The sequence below is a fragment of the Silene latifolia genome, chromosome 3 (assembly GCF_048544455.1).
Source record: "Silene latifolia isolate original U9 population chromosome 3, ASM4854445v1, whole genome shotgun sequence".
Lineage (NCBI taxonomy): Eukaryota > Viridiplantae > Streptophyta > Magnoliopsida > Caryophyllales > Caryophyllaceae > Silene > Silene latifolia.
This window is the reverse complement of record NC_133528.1, coordinates 55,651,639-55,671,141: the sequence shown is the minus strand read 5'-3', so window position 1 is coordinate 55,671,141 and position 19,503 is coordinate 55,651,639. Positions and strand designations below refer to the sequence as shown.

At 39.9% G+C, this 19,503-nt stretch overlaps 2 long non-coding RNA genes across 3 annotated transcripts; one reads left to right on the top strand and one right to left on the bottom strand.

Moving 5' to 3' along the window:
• Positions 1-652: 652 nt before the first annotated feature.
• On the bottom strand, positions 653-12,761 carry LOC141646102 (uncharacterized). 2 transcript variants are annotated; one of them, XR_012545344.1, is made up of 3 exons: positions 12,439-12,761; positions 881-951; positions 653-787 (listed from the first exon to the last, which is right to left on the bottom strand). It is a non-coding gene; the product is annotated as an uncharacterized LOC141646102 (long non-coding RNA). The 2 variants fall into 2 exon arrangements; XR_012545343.1 differs by having other exon boundaries at positions 653-782.
• Positions 12,762-12,937: 176 nt separating this feature from the next.
• LOC141646101 (uncharacterized) lies at positions 12,938-13,521 on the top strand. Its single transcript, XR_012545342.1, has 2 exons — positions 12,938-13,198; positions 13,330-13,521. It is a non-coding gene; the product is annotated as an uncharacterized LOC141646101 (long non-coding RNA).
• Positions 13,522-19,503: the final 5,982 nt, after the last annotated feature.

Genomic DNA, 19,503 nt, shown 5'->3' with positions numbered 1-19,503 from the left:
GCATCTTGCATCATAAGCATCATAAGCATTCTATTTGCATTATCAGCATATACTACTTGCGTCTTACATCATAAATTATTTGCATTAATGTCATAATTGTGCAATCAGTTCAGTCGTATTATCAAGCACACTACTTGATTCGAGAAATCGGTAAAACCAAAAATATAAAAAAAAACAAAAAAAAGAGCATAGATTCAACATCAATTTACTAAGAAAGGGGAAGCACCCATAATTTGGCCAGAAGCTTTGTATCAAGCACACAACTTGATTCGCAAGACCAGTAAAACTACCAGTTCAATCTTATTATCAAGCATACAACTTGACCAGTACAGAAAAGCACAAAGAAGAGAGGCGGTTAAAAATCAGTTCAGACGGAAAAGCTTACTATTCGAAACGGAGCTTGATACCAAGAATGGAAATCCGGTCACAAAGCACAAAATCCGACGGTGCTCCTTCAACAGTCAACCGTCGCCAACCGGAGTAACCCACATCAGGAGCCAAGGATGTGAATGCAGTCCACTATTCAAGCACACAACTTGATTTAGTTGAAGAGTAATAAAAAGGGACATAATTTCAAAATCAATCAAAAAAGAAAAGGAAGCACTTACTTCGACCGTGCTCCTTCATCAGTCATCTGGTCGCTAATCGGGGCTCAAATTGCCGCACACCTCTGCTGACATCGTTCTATCTCAGGAGCTAGCAGGATTGTACAACCGTCAGTGCTCCTTTATCAGTCAACTAGTTGCCAATCTAGTGCTCAGACGATGGCCACAACGGCCAACCTACGCTGATCTCGTCCCATATCAGGATAGTACATTTGGGCAATCATTTAAAGAGTATAAATTCAAAATCAATCAACAAAAAAAAAGGAAGCACTTACTTCGATGGTGCTCCATAATCGGTCAGCTGATCGCCAATCAGTAGCTCAAGTGACGGTTACGGCGGCACAACCTGTAGATACCCAGTATCTGCTGAGACTCCAACAAACACCCGATGATTATCGGACTACAACATGTCTTGGGATCGCAGCGTTTGATCGACAGTTTGTGTACAACTTTACGTCGGAAAACTTAAAACGATTTCGAAAACAAAACATTTCAAAACATTTCAAAAATACCTGGAGTGTTTAATGCACAACGACGGGGTCGCGATGACACTAACTAGAGTCAAAACCGACACCGAGCCAAAAACCGACTCGGAAATTCAAAATCCCGACTCCAACAACGAGTCAAACCGAGTCAACCACAAAAACAAAATATCTTCAAGCCTTCTATACTAAGTTTTCCCGGATTCATGAATGGTCAAGTACCAAACATGTGACTACAAAACCTAGGATAGAACAAATCATGATTGCGTTTGTTGTGATAGTGACAACACAACTCGAAGTGCCGTGACTTGGCTCGCGCCTCTTTGACCAGCCCAGGTGGCCACGTCGCTCAAAACTCACACAACCACTCATTCTCCTATAAATACCCCTCAAATGTCGCCCATTTGAGACTTACGCGAGTGTCCGCCTCCTCTTTTCTCCCTTAAAATTCTCGACTCGACTTCTAAAGTCACAATCCGACGCGTGTTTACGACCTACCGATCGTAAACACGAGCCTTACACATTGTTTGGTACCGTCATCGTGCATTAAACTACTTGTCCGACCACTTTGACCACTACACCATCACTAAACTTTTAAAACACTCTTTTACTTACCAAAACGGTTTTAAACCGAGTTTTTTCCGATCAAACAAGTTGTTACACTTACGTCGGTCACTCGCCATAACCAAACATGTAAGTATGAGGGTGTAAAAATTCTCTTTTATTATGTTTTCTTTCGTTTCATGACTTTAACATGCTAAAACATGCATAACATGAACCAAAACATGGAATAAACGAGCCAAAACTGATTTTTGGTCTGAGGCAGAAGCCCCTTAGGTCGCCAACTGGCTCGCGCCTAAATGGGGTGCTCAGACCAGAGAGCAACCGTGTTTGTTCTCGTCATTTCCCTTAATCTATTTTTCATATTTGTAATCGGTTTTTACCATTTCAAATATTTTCGAAACCTTTTTGTTTCATTTCACATGTTTTAACCATAAATCATTTTTCACCCTTGGTTCTTCATACCATGACGGTTAAATCCGTGTTTCGGTGATAATATTTGGTTAATGACATTTAAGAGATATTTTAAAGCCTTTTATTTCATTTCTTTACATTTTCCAAACAAACATATTAGTCACCAACACGAAATCATCCTTGGTTCTATATACCATGCCGGATTTTAACCCGGGTACGATGATGAGTAACGACTAATTACATTCAAAATGGACTTAAAACAATTAGTCCATAATCATTTTCAAAACTATTCATGTCAAGCTTGTCAAAATCGAACCCGACATCGAATATTATCAAATAATGATGATTATTCGAGTCTAGTTCTTCAAATCAACAAATGCGGTCTAAACGACTCTTTCAAAATCAAACCGGGTTCAAATACCCATTTTCAACACGTTTCATAACGTTTTCTAAACAGTCAGAACACGGCACACAGCCGTTGGCTAACCCGCGCCTCAAGCAGGCCTTTTCCTCTCATTTTCAAAACCAAAGGGAGGCCCCTTACACCGCCGGCTGGCTCGCGCCTCTTATAGCCGTCTAGTACAGGGCCTGTTCCCTTCCAGCATTAGTCTAGGACGATCCCGACTCCGGTTAACCCGGATATAGGACGGATCAGATGACTATTCAAACCATATTTGCCAAATGCCTTACTAAGACAAATGGATCATGTTATGCACCCTAAACCTAATACGGTAAATGGATGTTTAATTTCCGTCTTGCATGCAAATCAATCATTAATCCAACTCGACATCTTATACTTGATACTTGGATTAAATCAACCGACTTAGAAAGTGTAACACCCCCATACTCCAAGTGCCTTACCAGGACCACTCAGGTATAAGGATACTACCATCTCGGTTGCCCGAGGCAATGAATATCATAAGACAATAAAGAAACGTACTTTAAAAGTAATTATAGTTTAAGTGATTACATGTTCAAAACCAAAACTGATAAAAGGAAATACAAGTTCTCAAAACTATCTACTATCAAAATACTATCAAGCGTCAGACACAGCGGAAGACTTCTAAACTGCAACGTGGTGACTCATCCCAGCTATCCCATACGCATCGTCTCATACCTGCTCAATAACTGCTCACCACCCCCGAATGGATCACCACAGTTTTTAAAACATTTAAACGGGGTCAGTACTAATCACACAATTTATATGATCCAACAACACAACAAACAACATAGCTCAAACAGTCACACACACACAATCACACCCACTCCAATCAATCTCCGTCATCGACTGTCCACTGGACCAGCCCTGCCAGTGGGGGACCGCAGCCGTTCCCACCTAAGCCCCGCTCATCATACCGAGCGATAACCCTGTCCCATTAATGTGCACATCCCCTTCCGTGGCGGGTTCCACGAAGGGCGAAACTAGGGCGTGAAGTCACTCCCGCAAGTGACTCCACTCAGCCGAGAACGCATCTCGAGAACCAGAGACAAACAATCAGCAATCACAATACAACATCAACAACCGTCTGAATCAATCAACAATATACAATCACAACCGTCTGAATCAATCAACAATCACTAACTACAACACAATCACCACACATTATGTAATTAATACTGAGTAGGGAAACCCTACCGGAATGCAACACAAACATCGACGATCTAGCAAAATTGTCTCAAAACCTTTCCTCTACGAACCCTTCTCCTATACACATAATCATACAATTATCACCCAATCAACATAACCCTCCCAAAACCCCCAAATCTACCCAATTAGGGTTTTAAACAAACTCAAAGAAACAGTATAAAATTGGTATGTAGATCTTACCCTTGATGCAAGGAACACTATGATGCAAAGAACAAGATGATCCGACACTCCTAGCCTTGGGGATTTGCCAACAACGCGACGAGAGAGAACTACGTAACTCCTTTTTCTTTTGAAGGGTTTAGAAAGGTTAAAAGTGATTAAATAAACTGACGGAAACCTTTTATATCAAACTCGCGTTATTAGCAAAACCCGTCAAATCATTCCCCGTAAACCGGCTACTCGATCGAGTAGCTAAGGTACTCGATCGAGTGCCCCCTTACTCGATCGAGTATCTACGTTACTCGATCGAGTACCCAACAGGTCAGAAACTATTTTAAAATGCAACACACCCTTACTCGACAGAGTAAGGCCTACTCGATAGAGTACCCAGAGACTCATAAAACCGTAGTATTACAGTCTTCCCTCCTTAAAAAGAACTTCGTCCCCGAAGTTCAACCCATACATAAAAACAAACATACTAACTCGGTCAAGACGCAACAAAGCTACTAAGAACTCAAAACAAAACCCCAACTTACAAAACATGAAACCACGAACTCTTAACACCAACTATTCCTACCTCCACACCTCGCTCACGATGTCGTATCAACTACATCCTAAACTCTCCCGACACTAACTCCATACATAACCAACTACATAAACATCAAACGGAATGTTACATTCTACCACCCATAAAAGGAACTTCGTCCTCGAAGTTTACTCACACTTATAACCTCATCATCCAACTGTCAACACTATCGAAGTATTCTCGCATTCCTGAACATCGAACTACTACAAGCACGTCCATGACCTTTTAACACTATCAACCACAACATATACAAATTCATACCTTATGCTACACCAACACTCTACTTCCAAATATACTACCATATGTACAACCATCAAAATCTCTTTTATCGCATCGTACTCCTCTTAAGATAAATGTTACGTCCTCGTAACTCACTAATACTAAATCCTAGATATATCTTTTCATTATCCTCATCACCACCGCATGTCAAAGATAACCACCTATAACCTAAACACTCGCCATGCACATATCCAAGGCTCTCTTACTTAAACATTTCTCATACCTCAACTCATACGGCACACCACCTAACCTATACCATAAAACTCGTAGCAAAATCACCATACTAACTCTCCATTCTTACTGCAAAACAACATACCTCTCTATGTAAGGCACCTATCTCCCAAAAGCATAACTCACGATCTACACTCGTTACGTACACTCACACTAGATCCTCAAGTTCTTTTCTTTATTACCGCAAAACTCATACAAAACTTAACATGACACTAATTCCCAACACCCTACACTCACTGTCCCAAAATCTGATTATGAACCACCTGCAGCGTCCAGATCAATACAACACATGTTCCACCAATCACTTACCATGACTATGTCTAAAGCCACATCTTAAAACAAGATCAAAAGTACTGTAACAACTTCTAACAACTGTGTCCCATCAACAGAATGTCACTATACCATGACAACAACGAAAACATATACAACTCTCTTTCATATCATACTCTACCCTCATACCAAAACTTAACTGATAAGAAACATCAATAAACAAAACAACTGTCTATCTGTACAAACTGAAACTCACAGTAAGTAACATCAAACAAAACAACAATTTATGTGTAACTGGTATGTACTTTCGAAACTCGAATCATAATCATCCCGCCTACTCCACCACAACCGGTGACGACATCGCAACACCACCACCAACAGCCACACCGCAGTGCGAAAATACCCGCATCACAACACTAGGTACCGTGCCCGGATCATCACCCGAGGCACCACAACTACACCGATAGACATCACAACAGACACAATCCCATAAACACTGACTCAACATAACTTCTCGGACAAGAAAAACTTACTCAAATCCACTTTACTAAATCACAATACAACATGTTATATGAATTAAACAGATAATAATCTCATGAACATCATCCTTACCATTTCACGGAATAAACAAGTATCATCCATACACATACAATTTTAACTATCCATGTTAGATCAATCACATTATTACCTTTTGAACCTCATTCCATTAGTATACCGTACCCAACATAAATTACAAAAAAATCATATAACAACTTTATAATTATCACACCATACCACTTCTTGTGAGGTCAGAACCTCACACAAACATTTACTCGTATCATAGACCCGTAATCACATCCACCTAGTCAATCCTGATCACGTAAGTTACCACTCAACAAAGGTTACCTGTCGCCCGAGCTTAACTCATATGCCCCTCATAACATATTCTCTCATTCGCATATCCATCACCCCCTGCCAAATGTAACCATACTATTAATACTCAACTACTAACAACCGCCTCATATAACCACATCTTACACTCTCTCACAACCATACATATCAACCTGGTCTCTGCAAAATCAACCGCTTCAGAATTGTTACCTTTCTAATATACCATCACCCTTAACCACTAGTCATAAACCATAACACTACCACTGTCCGGACATCAAACCTCTTACACTCATCTCTAAATATCACGATTTCTTTCCTATCTTTGGTTAACATCCCAAATAACGAACATCAAATCCATCAACAAAATTACTTCAACATTCTTCCCAATACCATTCTTAACTGTATCATCATCTAAATCTCCACCAAAATCTCATATCATGCAGATATTCTACCAACTTCTTACTTCCTGAATTCCTCAAAACTCAAGACTAATCATGTTGTCCCGAAACTCCTCTATAACCATTAACTAACATCCTCATGATTGATAGCACACATCTCGACGACTCCTTACCTCTATATCACATAACTCCGGTCAACATTTTCTTAGTTTTATTCCCCTCATTATTTTCTTTTACACTCTACAAAATCAATTAACCATTCAACTCCTTATCACTTCTACCTAACTCTTTAGTGTTCCGGTTACTTTCTCACTGCTCCAAAACTCACATCTAATTATTTCATATCGATATCATCTCACTCTTTCTTACCACAAATATTCTCTTATTATGTCATCAATCACCCTTGCCACTAATCCATCCATAGAATCAACGTTTACTGTTCAACAATTGCATTTTTTTTTTTTAACATCCCTAGAAATCAAAATTCCTTTCATACCGCTAATTGCCCAAGGAAATCACACAATAGTTTCATCTCTTAATAAACCAAATTTCCCAACCTCACTCACTGTCTACAAATCCACCTCGCGACATGTCTCCACAAAGTTCACTATATACTACTCTTCTCAACCCCTTTAAAATGAACTTTCACTATGTATATTCCTAACCCACACGACTCCTAACCATCCTCCTCCATGATTCTTTACACATCTCAAGCTGCCACCATTTGCGTCCCTCATTTCAATCTTTTCATTCTCACGTTCCATAAACTCACATCATCCCTTGCCCCATTCAATTACTTCTGCATTACTCAACATACAAACATATCGCTCATCTCATCTCACAAAACATGCTCTATGTCTCAATAAACCATAACGATCTTCCTTTTCTTTTTCCACTATCTATCACAACCACGTATAACTCATGTCCTCCCACTGAACTCATACTCACCACGGGTGCCACTCACTACACCACAAGATTGGGTAACTTACGCGTCAAGACCAACGTACATGTAAAACAATGCATAAAGAAGCAAAATAACAACTTTGAATTAAACATAATATGCAACGAATTCAAAAGATAAGCATATGACCCAAAACAGGGGTCACTAGATCGAGTACAGGACACTCGATCGAGTAAGTGACTTACTCGATCGAGTAGGTGAAGATCAGAAGCACGTAAAACAAATTACCAGGGCTACTCGATCGAGTAACTAACGTACTCGATCGAGTCACCCCCTACTCGATCGAGTACCTACGCATTTTTCAGCACTGTCCAGTTTTCGTAAAACAGTCATAACTCACTCATTTCTTGGTCGTTTTGGGCGTGTGACCTATCGTTAGAATCGTAAAAGGACAAGCTATCACCTCCAATTGGAATCACATTAAAATCATTTATGCATCTCAAGTTATAATAGTTTAAAGACAACCTCCCTATAATCGAAAACACAACTACTTGATTTTACTTCCAAACGACTTAGACGACAACATGGTAAACAAAAACAACTCGATGCTCATAAAACCAGTATCCCTAACCACATGTTACTAACTTCAAAAGCCAAGCAACAAATAACTCGATGCACATATATCATTCAACTTACCAATCACATATTACCCACATGTTTTTATTATATAACTTTATGTAAACAAAATCACAATTATATGACATCAAGTATCATATTCACATGTTACTAGCATAACAACCTTATAAAATCTCTTCTATCATACAACATGCGTTATAAAAAAAATAACATATTATCATGCAACAATTATCATCTTTTTCCACCAATTATTCATGCTCTTACTCAAACTTTCAGCTATATAAACTCGTACAACACTACCAACAACATATATGTATACATAACTCTATGTATAACTCCAATCAAACAAATTTTCTTTCCGTATTTCTATAATGGCATATCGTAAAACAACTATCATGCTTTCAATCAATAGCTTACGAAATCACATCATCACCATCTTTTCTACACATTCCCCATTCTCAACCTACATACATCCACTGATTCATGCCACACATCACTACATAGGTATGATCGAGGCCATTTCGTGTTCACAATTAAGCATATGTGGTCGTTGGTCAATGGTCGATACAAAACACAATTTATACTTCACAAACAACTCTACAATTCGTAAAGAGGCAAGTAAAGGTCGGATCCCAAGGGACGGGTATTGAAATGAGAATTCTATTGTAACTAGTAGTGTCTAGGGGGTGTCACAAATTGGGTTGATGTAGAAGGTTACTAAACTAAAATAACAATGAAAATAAACTAGCAAGATGAATAAAATAAGGGGTGTAAACAATTGATTAAAAGCACTAGGGTGTCATGGGTTCATAGGGGAATCATGGGATATGATCATACAAACATGTTCTCAAATTATAAGCAAGCAATTATTGTTGTGATGGATTGAGTTGGGTTATATCTTACAATCCTAGGAAAGTTTGGGTCCCGGAGCCGAATCGATTAGATTGTACAACACCTACAAGTCGACTTAATCTTTCCTACTCAACACATGCATGGTCTAACAAGACTCGAGTTGGGTTATGTCTTACAAGTCAAGTTGAAAGGATAGAGGATGATAGTAAATGCAAGGATTCATAGGCTTAGCATTTCATCAAATATAACATGTGCATGTATTAAGATCAAAACAAGCAAGCAAATAAGATATGAAAGCATATTGATTTAAGCATGAATCATTCCCCATGTTGGTTTCCCTAATCACCCATTAAACCCTAGCTAAGAGACTACTCACTCATTATCATATTGATCATGCTAGAAAGGTTGTCAATCATACTAACATAATGAAACATGATGAATAAATGAAAGTAATTAACAATAATTAAAAAGGGATTAAGAGATTATACCTACTAATGATTCCAATAATAAAGCAAGAATAATAGAAGTACTTGAATCCTAGATTGAGAGGTTGTCAATCTCCCAATAATAACCCAAATAATCTTCAATTACCCAAAATAAAGGAAGAACAAGAGAGAGATTAAAGAACTAAAACTTGGATTAAAACTTGATTAATACTTGATTACAATATTGAAGAGAGATTTGATTGATATTAACTACACTAATTATTGATAAGAAGAACATGCTCCTCTAATTAGCCTAATGGGGTATTTATAGTGGAAATTAGGAGGATGCATTAGGGTTAACTAAGGGCTAAACTAGTAATTACACTTTTTAAGTTGAGCAAGGAGACTCCTAGGTATTTTCTCGAGAGAAGGGCTTCTCTAATCGTAGCTTGAAGAATGAAAACGTCTTTGTCATCAAATCCGTGCGGATGGGAGTCGGGACGGCGGATCTGGTGAGAATCCGAGCGGATCCTTGGGCAAGACGCTCGGATTGGCGAGGGGGGATCCGAGCGGATTCCTTTGAGGGACGCTCGGATCGGGCTGGACGGACGGGCGGATTGTGTACAATCCGTTCGGATTGTCTGGCAGCGTCAATTCTTCTTCTTTTCTTCCCTTTTCTTCATGAATTCCTTGGGGATTTCCTTAGGGACTCAAGGATCCTTTCTCAACAATGCTCTTCTACTATGCTATGTACAAAGGCCTTCTAGTCTTGTCTCTCCTTGATGCTTGGTCATTGAATACGATCAATTTAGCCTCGTTTTGCCATGAAAATGCAAGATTCTTACTCCTTTCCTACCAAGGGATCAAAATCTCAAAGAATATGCAAAACAAAGAACTAAAGATAAGAAATGACCCAAATAGGCACTAAAAAGCATGGAAACAATGGTAATTCGGGGGCTAAATATGCGCCAATTATGGTCACATCAAGGTACACAATACACAAGGTAAACACATAGCGATCCCGACTCATATCCCATAGTGACCGGTTCAAAATTGTAGGGCGAGTTCGCGACTTTAGGACGTCTCCCAAGTCTTTGCATTAGCTCCTACAACTTTTACCCCGGGTTCATTTTATTTGACTCCCTATGTTTATTGGGTTCATTGGTTACAGGTTTCAGGATCGTCGCTCTGATACCATTTGTCACACCCCCATACTCCAAGTGCCTTACCAGGACCACTCAGGTATAAGGATACTACCATCTCGGTTGCCCGAGGCAATGAATATCATAAGACAATAAAGAAACGTACTTTAAAAGTAATTATAGTTTAAGTGATTACATGTTCAAAACCAAAACTGATAAAAGGAAATACAAGTTCTCAAAACTATCTACTATCAAAATACTATCAAGCGTCAGACACAGCGGAAGACTTCTAAACTGCAACGTGGTGACTCATCCCAGCTATCCCATACGCATCGTCTCATACCTGCTCAATAACTGCTCACCACCCCCGAATGGATCACCACAGTTTTTAAAACATTTAAACGGGGTCAGTACTAATCACACAATTTATATGATCCAATAACACAACAAACAACATAGCTCAAACAGTCACACACACACAATCACACCCACTCCAATCAATCTCCGTCATCGACTGTCCACTGGACCAGGCTCGCCCGATGGGGACCGCAGCCGTTCCCACCTAAGCCCCGCTCATCATACCGAGCGATAACCCTGTCCCATTAATGTGCACATCCCCTTCCGTGGCGGGTTCCACGAAGGGCGAAACTAGGGCGTGAAGCCACTCCCGCAAGTGACTCCACTCGGCCGAGAACGCATCTCGAGAACCGAGAGACAAACAATCGGAATCACAATACAACATCAACAACCGTCTCAATCAATCAACAATATACAATCACAACCGTCTCAATCAATCAACAATCACTAACTACAAAGACAATCACCACACATTATGTAATTAATACTGCGAGTGGGGAAACACTACCTGAATGCAACACAAACATCGACGATCTAGCAAATGTCTCAAAACCTTTCCTCTACGAACCCTTCTCCTATACACATAATCATACAATTATCACCCAATCAACATAACCCTCCCAAAACCCCCAAATCTACCCAATTAGGGTTTTAAACAAACTCAAAGAAACAAAGATAAAATTGGTATGTAGATCTTACCCTTGACGCAAGGAACACTATGATGCAAAGAACAAGATGATCCGACACTCCTAGCCTTGGGGATTTGCCAACAACGCGACGAGAGAGAACTACGTAACTCCTTTTTCTTTTGAAGGGTTTAGAAAGGTTAAAAGTGATTAAATAAACTGACGGAAACTTTTTATATCAAACTCGCGTTATTAGCAAAACCCGTCAAATCATTCCCCGTAAACCGCCTACTCGATCGAGTAGCTAAGGTACTCGATCGAGTGCCCCCTTACTCGATCGAGTATCTACGTTACTCGATCGAGTACCCAACAGGTCAGAAACTATTTTAAAATACAACACACCCTTACTCGACAGAGTAAGGCCTACTCGATAGAGTACCCAGAGACTCATAAAACCGTAGTATTACAGAAATCTCTCACATGTTAGGTTTAAAACATTGGATGCGCATTCATGCATTTAAACCGTTTTATCAACTTTTGCATTCAACCAACCAAGATCGATCAGTAGAGGCCGCTAAACGCGGGCGGGATTGGGTGTCTGGTTAAAGGGCTTCCCAATACGTACCTTCACCTCTTACTCAGAAACTTTGGATAGTGGACGACCTTATCCAAGGCGTACGAGAGTCATTCTAGAGATAGGATGCTAAAGAGGGACGATTTCCTTATCTTTAGTACCTATGTCAAAACGTTGCTTTGTGCTTCGATTTGACCGAGGTATAAAGTGGAATTCGAACGGGTTCCAGGCATCCCACAAATGCTTGGTGGCGACTCCGAACATCTTTAATCGTTTCGAGACCCTTACCGAGACGAAACCGACCGATCTAAAACGATCCGGTCGAAAGCACTTTTACGCCGCCGAGCGTGGCTTTCAAAAAGACCGCTGCCGTTGTCCACAGATCGGCTGGGCATACGCAGGTGGGCCCATGTCCACACAACCCCGCTTATTTTATTCTATTGTAGGAGCCAGCAAGGTCGATCACCGACGGCGCTTCGTCGTCGGCCATTTTGTCCCGAGTCAGTAGCTGGAATGGCGATTGATTGCATTCCGTATCAGAGAGTACAATTTATTGAAGCTTTGTTGAGAAGCTATAGAGGAAAAAAAAATCAATTCAGACTCAGAGTGACGATTGATTGTGTTTTCAATTCTCTGGGGAAAAGGGAGAAACTAAAGAAATCCTCTTTTCTAAACTTTGCTGAGCACTCAAATGACGCGTCAAATGGTCCACCTCTATTTTTCAAACCGTCGTTTTAATTAAGCCTTTAACGTACTCGGTTTAAATATGCTCGCGTAAAATATATATTACGCCTTTCTATTTTAGCCAAATAATAGAATTTTGCCAGTTTCAAAATCAATCAATTTTCCAGCTCTTTTTGTGAAATAAAATTTTACAATCTTATCCATCTTTTTTCAAAATAAAATTTTGAAATCCTTTGGTCGGCAGGCCCTAACATGCATTTTAAGTTCTTAAAATAAAATTTTCTGAACTTGCCCTTTTTGCGAAATAAAATTTTGCAATTTTCAAACATATCGGTCGGCGGGCTCTAACACGCATCTAAGTTTGTAAAATAAAATTTTACATTCTAGTCCCTTTTCAAAATATATACAAACACTTGAGAGGCAGACGAGGGTAACGGAGTTGCAGGATCTGGAACTATGGGCTGGAACTATGAGCATGGAGTCCTAGACCGCCTAAATGTAAGTACTACACTCTACTGATGAACGCAAAGGTTTTATGGAGTGCATATGTCGAACTAACCCATGAAATAAGTGATGCATACAAGACTTAAACGTAGACATTGATTTTTTTTGACATGTTACATGTGCAGGACTGAAGACGGACTGTCAGACGGAGGTGCATTGTGATAAAATTAGTGACAGATGCGCATGCAGGATGCAAGTATGGTAAGAAATGGACATCCTAATGTGACGTTGCAGTATGTTAACTCTGATGATCAATTGCAAATGTTTTGGACTTTTTATTAATATACGAACCTCAAAGGATTGTCCATTACAGCTCAGTGTATACTAGTCTTTTTTTTTTTTAAATTAACTATGGTTATGGGAAAGATATATCATACAAAGATAAATTACACGACCCAAAGACAAATCAAGCAGGACACATCAAAACATGACCTAGACAAAGGTTCTACGGGATCTATGGTTAGGTTTGTGGGTAGGAAATTGGGTACTCACAACATTAAAATACCCGAGGGTATCTCTCGCTTTTGTGCTCCCTCAGTCATATGGACCAGACGAGTTGCCAAAACGCGACGTCATGAGGTGGAAAATATGTGTAAGGCCTAGTCGGTCGAATGGACCTTCTAAGTATACAACATACTTACCGAGGGTGAATTAGGGTAGCTTAGAATGACATAATATTGGCTTACGGAGAGCCTATGTCTTTTTTGTCTGAAATAAAAATTCTAGTAGCAACAATTGACAAAAAAAATCAACATAATTAGTAGCATGCGATTCCTTATATGAGAACAGGGTAGTGAAACAATATGAGCATTAGATTCCACGTATATATAACAAACAAGAATAGTACTAATAAACAATCTATCTTGCTCTTAGGTTGAGACACGCATAAGTCATATTTATGGAATTAGTCAAACGCAGGTTGGATTCCATGCAAAATCTACGACATCTACATACCAACTCTTTTTTAATCGCCTATGTTAAGCAGATTATTTTCATATGTAAATTTGTACGCTAATCAACGGATTGAAGCAAATTGAATTATAACGAGGTTAAAAAAATGTCAAATATATAATATTACAAACAATTTCAAGTCTTACCCTCTTATAAATCCCCAGCAGAGTCGCCACTGTGAGATCCCTGAAAAAAATCTCCTTTTTTTGAAAATAAATTAATATGGAGGAGTCGCCAGTAGGTTTTATAAAAAACATCCAAAAATAAGTTAACGGAAAAGGCCCATTTTGATCCCTGGTATGGGGACTGATCCGTCACTCCGGTCTGAACCAAAGATTGCGGATTCGGGGGTAAAGGTACGGTCAACGAAGGTGTTAGGCACCCGGACCGCCCATCAAACTGACGGCCTCTAATATTTATTTATAATATTATATATTTGACGAAATTAAGACAAAGAAAAGAAGGTTAGAAATAAAGTTAATACAATTATTTACAAAACAAATTAATAGTTAGTTAAGACAATAAAATAGAGAAAATAAATAAAAGACAACAAAAGAATTAGATAAAAAGAAAAAGTAAAGAAAACTTATTTGATGTCGGTACCCTCAGGCCTATGTGGATGTTGACAATTAATGAATTTCGACTTTGTCGTTAATTATTGGCTTTTATGCGCTTATATGAAAACTGGGACGATTTATTTGTATGGTTTGATTTGAAGGGACAATTTATTTGTATGTAGTTGGATTTGAATCTCTCGGTATTTTACTTGTGTCGCTTGTTTGCGTGTTTTTGGCTCGTCCGTTCTTCTGCATTCTCGTCCCCCTTTTGTGGAGGTCTCACGATTTTATTTATAGTGATTGGAGTTCACATTGCCAGTATTTGACAATAATAAGGAAACCATGGAAATCCTTATCTTATTAGTCTAGCAATTCTTATCCTCCCACCGTCAATCTTAATCTCATACTCAGTCTTCTATTGCCCGTACTCGGCCTTCTATTCTAATACAACTCGCCTACTTGCCATGATTAATGGGCCGTTTTGTACGCTCTTGTGTGCTTCCTTGACCTTGTTATTTACTCGGCCCATGTATCAAGCATCCTAAGCTTAGCTTTCGTACCATTTTGATTCGATTACCATCAAGTACTTTGTATTATTTTCAAGTACTACTCTGAACCTTACTGGTTTTGTGCCAATAATAACATTTTTGAACGGTATTTCAATGTATATATAATCTCCATAATTTATTAAAAAAGCTAAGAATACGATAATATGCCGAAATGGACTGAAAGGAAGTGGTGGGCTTTAAAGATGGTTTTGTGTCATTTTGAGTGATTTATGGGAAATAAGCGTAAAGAGCCTTTAATTATAACATTGTCAATTTTCATTTAGTCATTGAATATTAGCCTCATCATCGGGTACCCGTAAGGCTAGGTAGACATTTTGAGGTGTCTACACATGTGTAGTAATTTGGTGGTGAACTTCGGGGACGAAGTTCCTTTTTAGAGTGGAAGAGTAATGTCGCAAAATAAAAAGGCCGATATTGCAATTATTTTGTTGTTTGTTCATAAGGTTTTCTATTACTTTGGTTACATTTCTTGTATGAAATTATAACTGTTTGCACTTGTTCGTTGAGTAACTTATATGTTGAAGTAAAGTTGAATAGTATGCTTAAAAGACGGTCATAGAAAGTTAGTTATGATGTCATGTGTTGGGAATAGAACCGTATCGTTGATTAACATAGTTGTATTAATGTGATTCATTTCGTGTTGATGGTTGTTGCTAGTGAAAGTGTAATCTCGTAATGTGTTGGGTAATCGTTGGTTGTGCCGGTTCGTGTTGTGAGGTTGGTATTTCAAGTGGTAGTTTGTAGAGGTCGATCTATATGGAGCGTTAGACAGTTGATGATGATGACACGGAGGGGCGGGGATGGTGTTTTCGAGAATAGTGACCTATGTCGGAGGAGTTGTGATGTCGCTTTGTTTCCGTACCTTGTGCTTTGAGATAGGTGAGTTGAACTTCGGGGACGAAGTTCTTTTTAAGGGGGGAAGACTGTAATACCCGCCCTTTTGGAGACCCGTTGACCAGCGTTGACCGACCTTGGGAGCAGTAATAGTCCTTAGAAGTGCGTACCAAGGTTATCTTGTGCTTGAGTTAAGAGCGGTACTCGATAGAGTAGAGGCTACTCGATCGAGTAGCTTGGGTACTCGATCGAGTAGGGGCCACTCGATCGAGTAGGTGGGCCACTCGATCGAGTAATGTCTTTTCAGCGAGGGTTTATAATCGTGTTTTGTTAAATCCGCAAATCATTTCCGCCTCTTTCTCTTAAACCTAAATGTCGCCCTTTCCTCTTCCCTTCACCATATGTCCTCCATGGAAGCCCTTGAAGGTCCTTATGCCTTAGGAGTGCGTAGCTTGAGTCGGGTAGCGATCCTTTGCCAAGTTTTCCTCATGTAGGTATGTCGTCATCATCATCTGTGTCTTGTGTTTTCAGTTAGGACTAGAATGGTAGTAATAGATGATTGTATTGTGTATATAGGTGTTGCTTGATTGCTGGATATTGTGTGTGTTGGCATGGAATAGTTGCAGTTGCTTAAAAGAAGGTTCGCCTACTCAGTTTCTGTGGATGGTCTAGTGGGTCGGTTGTTGTGTCGTGGTTGTTGTGTTGTAGTTGTGTTTGTGTGGCAGCGTATATGCGGTATTCGGTTGGTGTATACAGTTTGTTGGTTGTTGTTGTATTGCAGCTGTCTGTGATTGTTTGTCTCTAGTTCTCGAGGTGCGTCCTCGGCTGAGTGGAGTCACTTGCGGGAGTGGCTTCACGCCCTAGTTTCGCCCTCCGTGGAACCCGCCACGGGAGGGGATGTGCACATTAATGGGACAGGGTTATCGCTCGGTATGATGAGCGGGGCTTAGGTGGGAACGGCTGCGGTCCCCAACTGGCAGGGATGGTCCAGTGGACAGTCGGTGACGGAGATTGATTGGAGTGGGTGTGATTGTGTGTGACTGGTTGTGTTGTATTGTGTTGATAATTGTTGTTGGTTTATGTTGAGTCTCGCCTCAGTTACTGACCTTGTGTGGTTGTCTTGTTTGTTTATGTGTCTGCCGTGATCCCTTATGGTGAGCAGTCAGTCTTAACAGGTGTTGATGTGGTTGATGGCTGGAGTTCTGGCGGGGATGAGTCATCACGAGTAATGATAGAGATAGTGTGTAGCTGACGAGTTGTATCTTTATTTTGTTGGTTGATGTAACACTTGTAAATTTAACTATAATTGTTCTGTTATCGACCTCTAATGATTATTTACCTCGGGCAACCGAGATGGTAACGCCCTTATATGCTAAGGAAGGTCTAGATAAGGCTCCTCGGTATATGGGGGTGTTACAACTATGATTACCCAAATCAATCATGACACTAGCATAAATTGAGATAGATAGACTTAGAACCCAAGGCACATCGTCCCGTGGATCGACCTCGACTTAACCACTAACTAGTTGTTTGTTGAGAAATACAAATGTGTTTGATTGATGGAGTCAACAACGACTCGCTCTACATCAACAAAATTCTTCAAAAAATTTCTCTCTTTCAAAACCCTTGGCTTATTTTTTGTTGTAGTTGCTCTTGGATTTACTTCTTGCTTGTTCAAATCTCCAACTAAGGTAATGTATCTAATCAATCTTTTAGCTTTTAATTCAATCTATGGAAAACTTGCCCTAAAATCTGAATTTTGCTCTTGTAATCCAAAGTTTTTATACTTCTATATTGATATTTTGGTCATATTTGCTCTTAAACATCGCCTATTTATGCTCAAAAACGGTTTTTATGCTTAAAATCATCCAACTTATGTTGGAAATTTTTCTAGCCTTTACCTCAAGTTTTGATTTTTGGTCACCGAGATTGCCTCTAGAATGTTCCTTGTGAGTTAATTGGTGATAGCAATGTTTTTCTTGATTAGTATGTCATGTCTTTTGTGAGAAAAATCCGTCTTAAAACTTCGTCTTAAAAAGTGTATAACTTGAAAAATAGTCCTTACTATGGCAAAATTTCTGAAAAATCCTTGTTGAATACATCTTTTTGCAGCATGCCGAAATCAAAAGCCCCAGCTAAGAAGCGGACTCGCGCCAATGTCAACTTGAAAACTGGCCAATCTAGCCAAGAACCCACTGTTCCTCCGGTGGACGATTATCCATTGGTAATTTTCTCTGGACTTCAAGCAGCGGGCTGCTTTTGTGGCCTTAATGGGTCGGACCATGAGGCCGACTCGTTGTGTGGACCCCGAAATCTTGGAGACCTTGGGGGTTAAAGGGGATATCATTCACATTTTCGAGATATTGGGCATGGAGGGACTCTACCATATTCGAAAGAAGTCATACCCATACCTCACCTTGGAGTTCTTGAGCTCCTTCGTTTATGATGTAGAGGGGAAAACTGTTTCCTTCCGCCTTATGAACGATTACCATAGCTTGACATTTGATAAGTTTGCTAACCACCTTGAGCTAGAGACTGAGAAAAAGGGGTACTTGAGTGATGTGGCGAAAAACAGTGGGACACCTCACTACCTACCTTACCTGACCGGGAGACCCATTCCGAGTGCGAGTGCCATGTTGATTAATGATGTTCAACATGTGTCACTCCGTCTGTTCCTTAGGATAATGACTTGTCTACTGTTTGGGAGGGAGGATGTAAGCAAGATGAACACCCATGAGGTAATGTTGTTGATGTCCTCTCTTAACCCTCGTCGGGGAAAGCCTTTTTACTATAGTGCTCCCGGGGTCGTATGCTCTAGTTTAGATCTTATGTTTGCGAGGTGCGTCCTCAGCTGAGTGGAGTCACTTGCGGGAGTGGCTTCACGCCCTTGATTCACCCTTTGTGGAACCCGCCACAAGAGGGGATGTGCACATTAAGGAACATGGGTTATCGCTCGTGTGATGAGCGGGGCTTAGGTGGGTAAGGCTGCGGTCCCCCACTGGCGGTGAGGATTATCTATACACACTTAAGTGTGTAGTCAGTTATGTGATGTGATGGTGAGATGGAGATGATTATGGAACGGATGTTTTTGTCATTGTTGTACTCTGCTTATCTTTATTATTCAGTGAACTGAACCCGTGTTGTGTTTTCAAAACTGTGGTGATCCATTCGGGGATGGTGAGCAGTTGGTTTAGCAGGTACAGCTAGTCTTGATGCTTGCGGGACATGGAAGGGAATTGAGTCATCACGCTACCGAAGTAGATATCGCTTTCACTCATGTCTAGTAGTTCTTTCAGTTGTTTACGTTGTATCTTTCTCAGACTGGTTTATGATGTAAAGTGTAAAGCTATTTAATAAATGTTCTGTTATTGTTTATTTAATCTATTTA